Raw genomic sequence first — 8,694 nt, 5'->3', positions numbered from 1 at the left:
AGGAAGGACTTATACCTTGTATGTCAGCTATTGTCCAACCAAGTTGCCTTTTTAAACTTTTATAAAAGAGCAATCAATTGCTGCTCTTGATATTCTATCAAGTCCGCTGAAATAATCATAGGCAAAGTAGAAATATTATTGAGATAAACGTATTTTAAATGAGACAAAAGTACCTTTAGTTTGAGTTTAGGTGGTTCCTCGATTTACAATTTGGGTTGTGAAAATTCTCGAACTTTCAACTCTAGCAGTTCAAACCACGGTGGTTGAATATAACTCCTTGAATTCGCTTCCATCAAAGCCAAACCTTGATCACCTTTTTCATCTTCGAATGGTTCATACTCTAAAGCATTCTCCAATGGGTCTTCTTCAGAATTGTTTCCCGTAAAAACTAAGGTTTCTAATCCATTACTGAACACTTTTCCATTTAATCGAGAAATTCCTTTGCCTTCAGAACATTAAACGATACGTTATTATCTTGAACTCGTATCGTGAGTTAGCCTTTTTGCACATCTATCAACGTTCTTCCCGGCTAGGAAATGTCTCCCGAGGATGATCAAAACTTCTTTGTCTGCTTCAAAATCCAAAACAATGAAATCAGTAGGAAAAATGAATTTCTCAACTCTTACCAAAACATCATTGATCTTTCCTTCAAGATAAGCCAATGACTGATCTGCAAGTTGAAGGGTTACAGTAGTGGGTCTTACTTCACCTATTCCCAATAGCTTGAAAATAGATTTGGGCATCAGGTTGATGCTTGCTTCTAAGTCACACAACGTTTTACTGCAATATGATTCACCAATGTTGCAAGGTATTGTAAAGCTTCCAGTATCCTTTAGTTTTGAAGGTAGCCTGTTCTGTAAAAACGCACTACACTCCTTCGTCAAAGCGACAGTCTCATACTCACTAAGTTGTTTCTTCTTGGAAAAGATATCTTTCATAAACTTTACATAATTGGGCATTTGTTCTAAAGCCTCCACCAATGGGATGTTGATGTGTAATTGCTTTAAAACATCCAAGAACTTCTTAAATTGTACCTCATGTCTCTGCTTATTTTGCTGAAGTCTTTGAGGATATAGAACTCTAGGTTGATATGGATAACTTTTCTGAGGAGGTAAATATGCAAAAGTAGGTGTTTTCTTTCTAGAATTCACTAGTTTAGGGTTTACCTCATCAAATTTTTCAGCATATGATTTTTCTGTTGTAGGAACTTCAACTATTGGTTAACTTTCCTCTTTTTTAGTAGGGTCATCTTTAACCACAACATTTTTAGGTTCCAAATCTTACCACTTTGTAATGCACTTTACCCAAATTTCTTGGATTTTATGTGTCGCTTGGCAAGGCTCCTTGCGGTTTACTATGAAGCTCAATAACTAACTGACCCATCTAGTTCTCCAGATTGTTTAGCGTTGTTGTTTGACTTTGGATGAATACGTCATTTTTCACCATATATGCCTTCAACAAGTCTTCCAAACTATTTGATAATTCAGCTTGGGGTGGTTTTAAGGCTTGTTGGTTAAACCTTTGGGTTTGGTTGGGTCTATGCTACATTTGGTTGTTGTTTGGTCCATTTCCTTGGTTACTCTAGGAAACATTTAGATGGTTCTGCCATGAAGGATTGTAGAATTGGGACTGTAGTCCTTATCCATTTCTATTTTGATATTGGTTCCTTACATAACAAACTGATTCAGGATTTGAAGAGTGAATCTCGAAAGAATAACCTTCCTTACTATATATGTAAGAAACTACTTCATATTGACTTGGTGATTGAGCTGCAAAATTATTCAAACCATTAGTGCTAAACTATTTTAGCATAGAAGAAATAGAAGATACCTGAGCAAAGAGTGAAGTTAGTGCGTCCACTTCATGCATTTCGGCTATACGTCTTCTTGAAACTGCCTGATTTATCGGCCATTAATAAATGTTGCTTGCAATCAATTCAATGATCTCGTAAGCCTCATTATAGACTTAAATAAAATCACACCATTCACAGAAGCATCCACCATTAATCTTGTATGTGCATTAATACCATTATAAAATGTTTCTAATTGGATTCAATAAGGAATCCCCATGATGAGGACACTTATGAAGTAATTCCTTGAATCTTTTCCATGCCTCATACAAAGATTCGTCATCCAATTTTTGGAAAGTTGTTATCTTATTACGCAACTTTGCGTTCTTACTTGGTGGAAAATATTTTACCAAAAACCTTTCTGCTAATTCTTGCCAAGTAGATATTGAACTTGGTGGCATTAAATTCAGCCATGCTCGTGCTCAATCTTACAATGAGTACAAAAATAGTTTTACCCTCAGTACATCTTCAGTCACGCCAGCTAACTTAAATGAATCACTCACCTCCATGAATAATCAAAGGTGTAAGTGTGGATCTTTTATGGGCATACCACTGAACTGGCCCACCGTTTGGAGCATTTGAAACATTACTGGTTTCAATTCGAATTGGGGTGCTGTAACGCGTAGGTTTGTGCAAGTGTACACAGTCGTTATCAAGTAATAAGTAAATATCAAGTTATCGTCTCCACAGGGATTGTATTTGTGCTAAGTCACTTAATTTGTAAAATTATATTAACAATTTGGTAAATAAAAACACAATTTAGTTGAGAAGTGATGGTTAAAATATATTAAACTAAATGCAATGATCCCTAATGTAAAGTAACCTAAGTATGCAAACTATATGAATGAAATAGATTTTAGAAAAATAAAACACAATTTGTAATAATTATGACATAAATAAAGTAGGACAATTACTTTAATTAAGCTCAATTTATTATCAACATGCTTAATAATATTCGGAAAAACATTCCATGACAACTCGATCTTTCATGAGTTTGGAAACCACGTAAAGTCCATTCGGAATCCTTTACCTAGTAAATACGCATTTTGCTGATCCTTATTTACTAAGGATTTCTTAGTATTCGTGTGAGGTAATACGGATGTGTTAGGTTTGAAACAGTTTAATCACACAAATCTAAAAACTATGTAGATAACAGAGCCTGGTTAGGGTTGTTATGCAACCTGCAATTTAATCAGGTTAGGATCTAAATTGAGCATGCACATTTCAATTATGCGTCCACTAGTCGTTGTCTTGTTAGGATCGCTCAGCTAATTCAGGTGTATTTCAATCACGTATGAACGAAATGCAAACATGATTTTAATTGAAAACATGATCGATTGAGGCACAAACATTATAAGCATGAATCTAATAAATATTATTTAATCAAAGTAATCCTAGCTTAAATAAAATTCAGCTAACATTGTTGCAAATAAGAACAAAGAACACATAGCAAACATCGTTAAATTAAATTAAAGAAAATAAAGATTAAACCCAATTTAAAGTGGCTGTCACCCAAGACTTTGACTGACGAGGCTCATTCGTTTCTTTGCTACGCTCTTTTGCTGATGGCTCTCCAAGGTGGCTGACCAAGGGTTCTTTAAGAAGCTTATATGCTAAAATCTTTATGAAAAGATGATGATAGGCGTGGGGAGAAAAGAAGAATGCTAGGATAATGAATAAGGAATGAAGGATGAGTGATGAGTGATGAGGGATGAGTAGAAATGTGAGAATGAGGTCTTATTTATAGGAGAGAAGAGGGGGATAGTTTACTAAAAATAGGAGTTTTCATCTTTTGAAGCATCTTCCATGGGTGGCTGGCCATAAAGTGAAGAAGTTGAGCTGATTTTTTCTTGATTTTTGGTCAAATTGAGTGCCACAACAGCTCAAGACTAAGACTCAGTCAAGTGCAAATCTTCATGTAAATCTCTAATTTCTTCAACTCTTCAAGGACCTTGTGCAATTAAATCAAAAAGTAGTTTATGGAAAGCCATGTGCAGCTAAATTTTGTGTTGACTTGGTCCCCAATTTGGATGGTTTTGTAGTCCAGTAAAGCTATCAGACCTGTCCAGAATAAATCAACAAGTTAGAGGACCAAAGAATAGAATTTATTCAATTTAATTAATTAATTTAAAACCCAAATTATTAATAAAATATTTAAAATGAATTATTAAATATATTTTTATATTTCATTATTTAATTTAATCATGCATGGCCCACTTTATGTGACAGCCCTAAAGTGACCCTAGTCGGAAAGCGGTTTCGGGACCCCTAAACCGAGTCACCAAATTATTTGAATATGATATTTATTGTCTAAAATATGTGATTATGAATGTGTGAAAGTTTTAAGCTTCGATTTAGTAAATTGCATGTGAATTTAGTCAATAGGACTTATGTGTGACACTTCTGAAATGTGATAGGTTAATCTATAAGGATCTATTAGTGCATGTAATCAAAGGGGTGGACTTGCATGTCAATTTCCCCCATTTAATTACTAGTGGCCGGCCATGACAAAGGGTGATGGGCAAAACATGTCATAGACATGTTATGTTGGTGCATCATAGGAGGAACAATAAAATAAAAAGTTAGTAATAAAGAAATGGAAAAGGGAAAATGATGAAAGAAAAAAAAAGGGATCATCATTCATGTTCTTGCTAGCCGAATCTAAAGAAAAAAAAGGGGACAAGAGCATTCGGTGATGAAAACAAGTTGTGTCCTTTGATTCTTCTTGGCTGAATTGAAAGGAGGAAGAAAGGAGTGAAGAAATCGGCCATCTTAGGTCAATATTAAGGTAAGGTGTTCATATTAGTTCTTGAAATTTTAGTTGATCTTGAGTGAGATATCAAGTTATTATTTTTTTGTAACCCATGATGAAATTTTGATTTTGGATTGAGTAAGGTTTTTGACTATGGTAGTTAATAATGGTGAGTTTTGTTGTTTCATGTTAAAGTTAGGTGAATGATGATGGATGAGTGTTTGAACCATAAAAAGAATTCGGCTACCTTGTTATGAACTAGGGCCGAATGTGAGTTGGTTGTGGTTGAATATTGCATGCTTGGTAGAATGGTGGATGAAAGTGCCGAATGTGGTCTTTGGTTTGGCATGAAGTGATAAATAAAGGTTTAAAAGATAGCTTAAGTTAATTGATACTCACTAATGAGTTCGAATGGAAGCTTTGTTAAGTGGGAAATGAGTGGCCGAGAGAGAGAATTATGGACTATTGCCGAATGTATGTTGGATTGATAGAGTCTCCAAATTGATTTTATGTGTGTATGCATGACCGAATATAATCGGCCACATGACTAAAGAAATGGGTTATTTGACATGTGGTAAAAGTTAAGTGTTAAACGAAATGGAAATGAAATCATATTGGAATATGTATACTCGACCACATGACTGAGTACATAGGTTGATATGTATGTTCGGCCATAGGTAAACATGTTGATGGCTTTATCTTGACTTAGAAAATTCGGCTAAGGTGAATATTGGCTAATATGTTGAGTTGATTCATGATTTCATATGTATGTGACTTTAGTGTCTAATGTATATATATGAGCTATGTATCTTGAGTTCCTCTTTTGATGCTCAAATGATTAAATCAATTTATTTGTTAAATTAAGCTCAAGAGCAAAGGGGAACTAAATTCGATAAAGGGAAGGAAAAAGTGGTCGAATAGCCATCGAAATAGTTCGACAACATCCGAGGTAAGTTTTCGAGCAATGAGACTTAGTTTATGATTCGATTAAGTCATAATGTATGTGCATAGAGATCATGTTATAAAGCAAACTAAACCATGCTGTTTGTATGTGGCTAGTGAGCCAAAATGGGAATGGTTAATACGTGACTTGTGTTTGAACTCTAATTAAGAAAATGAAATTAGATGTGTCATGATTTATTGATATGTGCATGAATGTTCGGATGATAACCGGGCTAAGTCCCGAGAGCATTTGAGCTAGTGGCTAATTCCGGGCTAAGTCCCGAAGGCATTCGTGCGAGCTACTATATCCGGGCTAAGTCCCGAAGGCATTCGTGCGAGCTACTATATCCGGGCTAAGTCCCGAAGGCGTTTGTACGAGCTATTATATCCGGGCTAATTCCCGAAGTCGTTTGTGCGAGCTATTATACCGGGCTAAGTCCCGAAGGCATTTGTGCAAGTTACTATAACTGGGCTAAGTCCCGAAGGCATTTGAGCTAGTGGCTATATCCGACTAAACTCCGAAGGTACTTGGTTTGAGAACGAGTGATCTTGCTGTAATAATTTAAATTGATACGCTCGTAAAACCCAACGATGAGGTACGTTTTGTATATGCATTAGGGTGGTGATTCTGTTTAAATAATATTCGCTCAGTAAATTAATGAGCTTCCGGCCTTGGCTAAGTTGATCTTTTGTGTATGAATATAAGGGTTGGTAATGTGAAGTAAGTATGATATTGAGAATTTGTGCACATGAGATTATCCGTTCAGCCATATGAATGCTATACTTTGGTTGTGTCTAATTTCATGGCTCAAACTTACTAAGCATTAAATGCCTACTCCGTTTCTTTGATTCTCTGTTTTATAGATTTTGGGTTCGTCAGCTATCGGACTCGGGATTGTTGAAGTTGAAGTCGTCCACACTATCAAAGCCCCTTTTGGTACACTTTTGGTTGAACTTTGAAATGGCATGTATAGGACTACCCGTTTTGTTGTTGGTCATGGACCCTTTGGTTTTGTGTAAATTTGGATAGCCATGCGAAAATGGCTTATATACACTTTGAGCTTAATTTTATAATCGTCTTGTATGATGTTCATTAAGAGGTATGGAAATGTTTGGGAACGATTAGCCATTGGAATGGTTAATCATGATCATATTTTGTGCTATTTATGCAAAAGGGCTAGTTGAATCATGGAAACTATGTAATAGGTAAAGTCTACCTTAAAAATAGATGCTAATAGCAGCAGCGACGTGAATTGAAAAATCACTAAAAATAGTAGGAATGGAATTAAATAGTGAATAAATTATGTAATCGAACCTTGATGAATCTATTTTCATAGGAAAGTAAGGAAACAATCATATGGATAGCATATTATGAGATATTTAAGTTTTCGTGAGACAGGGCCAGAACGGTTTCTGGATTCCCCGTTCCGACTTTGGAAATTCATTATAAATCAACCAGAGATAATTAGAAGTCATGCCATATATTTATAGATTCCTTTTCGAGTCTAGGTTCTATAGAAACAAACAGAATCAGTATTGAAACCCTGTACAGGGAGATATCCAAGTCGTAATGCACAAAGGTCAGTGTAGTCGAACCCTGAAACAGGGTAGATTTTAACTAATAAACTGTACTAATTGGCCTGACCAAAAATTCTAGAAAAAAATTTGTAGATGGATGTATGAGTCTATTTTCAGGGAAAAATTTCGAAACTGATTTTTGAGTTTTGGAACTCAAGATATGATTTTTAGGGTGACAGTGACGCAGTTAGTCAACTGTCTGGAAATTTTCAAAATGGACTGTGAGAATAAGTGAATTTAGTCTGTTAACCCCTCGTGTCCGACTCCAGTAACGGTCTCGGGTACGGGGTGTTACAATTTTATTGGTATCAGAGCTACGGTTTAGTCGATTTTAGGACTACCGTACTACGTTTGGGTCTAGCTATACACGTCATTTTGTGATTATTTGATAGTGTGGTGATTTCTGACATTTGCAAATGTGTGTATTTATAGTAATGGATCCCGATCCCAACCGAGCGGTAGCTGATGATCTTGAGAGTGTAGCGCCTGCTCCCGCACAAGGGACAGCGCCGGTGGACTCTCAACCTAATGCTAGTAATCTGAATGATGAAGCTAGACAAGCTTTTTATAGCGTGATGAATGATTGGTTCAACCAATACATTCGAACTAATAGGGCTGTTCCACAACCTCCATTCCCGACTAATACCACCCCCGCACCTACAATACCTCCGGTAACTGACCAAATAAGGTCGAATAAGCCCCCAGTTGACAAAATCCGAAAACATGGGGCTACTGAATTTAAGGCTACGGATAGTGATGATGCCGAGCAAGCTGAATTTTGGTTGGACAAGACTATTCGGGTACTCGATGAGCTATCTTGCACACCCGATGAGTGCCTAAAGTGTACTATCTCCTTGCTACGTGATTCTGCCTACTATTGGTGGAATACGTTGACTTCTGTTGTGCCCAAAGAGCAAGTAACTTGGGAGTTCTTCCAAACTGAGTTTCGAAAGAAGTATATCAGTCAGAGATTCATTGACCAAAAACAAAAGGAATTTCTTGAACTCAAACAAGGTTCTATGTCGGTTACCGACTATGAACGAAAATTTGTGAGGCTTAGCCGATACGCGCGAGAATGCATTTCTTCAGAGGGCGTGATGTGTAAACGTTTCGAGGATGGACTGAATGATGATATAAAGCTGTGTGTTGGCATTTTAGAAATCCGAAAATTTGTGGTACTCGTCGAGCGAGCTTGAAAAGTTGAGGAGCTCAGTATGGAGAAAAGAAAAGCTGATATGGGAGCAAAGGAGTTTCGTAAGAGGTCTTCGGGCTTTTCTAGATGAGATTTATTGTCTAAAATATGTGATTATGAATGTGTGAAAGTTTTAAGCTTCGATTTAGTAAATTGCATGTGAATTTAGTCAATAGGACTTATGTGTGACACTTCTGAAATGTGATAGGTTAATCTATAAGGATCTATTAGTGCATGTAATCAAAGGGGTGGACTTGCATGTCAATTTCCCACATTTAATTTCTAGTGGCCGGCCATGACAAAGGGTGATGGGCAAAACATGTCATAGACATGTTATGTTGGTGCATCATAGGAGGAACAATAAAATAAAAAGTTAGTAAT

The 8,694-nt window shown here is 36.3% G+C and overlaps 1 non-coding gene across 1 annotated transcript; it reads left to right on the top strand.

Moving 5' to 3' along the window:
* The first annotated feature begins 2,060 nt into the window (after positions 1–2,060).
* LOC121213468 (small nucleolar RNA R71) lies at positions 2,061–2,168 on the top strand. Its single transcript, XR_005908849.1, has one exon. It is a non-coding gene; the product is annotated as a small nucleolar RNA R71 (small nucleolar RNA).
* Positions 2,169–8,694: the final 6,526 nt, after the last annotated feature.

The sequence above is a fragment of the Gossypium hirsutum genome, chromosome A13 (genome assembly GCF_007990345.1).
Source record: "Gossypium hirsutum isolate 1008001.06 chromosome A13, Gossypium_hirsutum_v2.1, whole genome shotgun sequence".
In the NCBI taxonomy this organism is placed as follows: Eukaryota; Viridiplantae; Streptophyta; class Magnoliopsida; order Malvales; family Malvaceae; genus Gossypium; species Gossypium hirsutum.
Note: the sequence above shows the minus strand (reverse complement) of the source record. Positions and strands in the feature narration are given on the sequence as shown.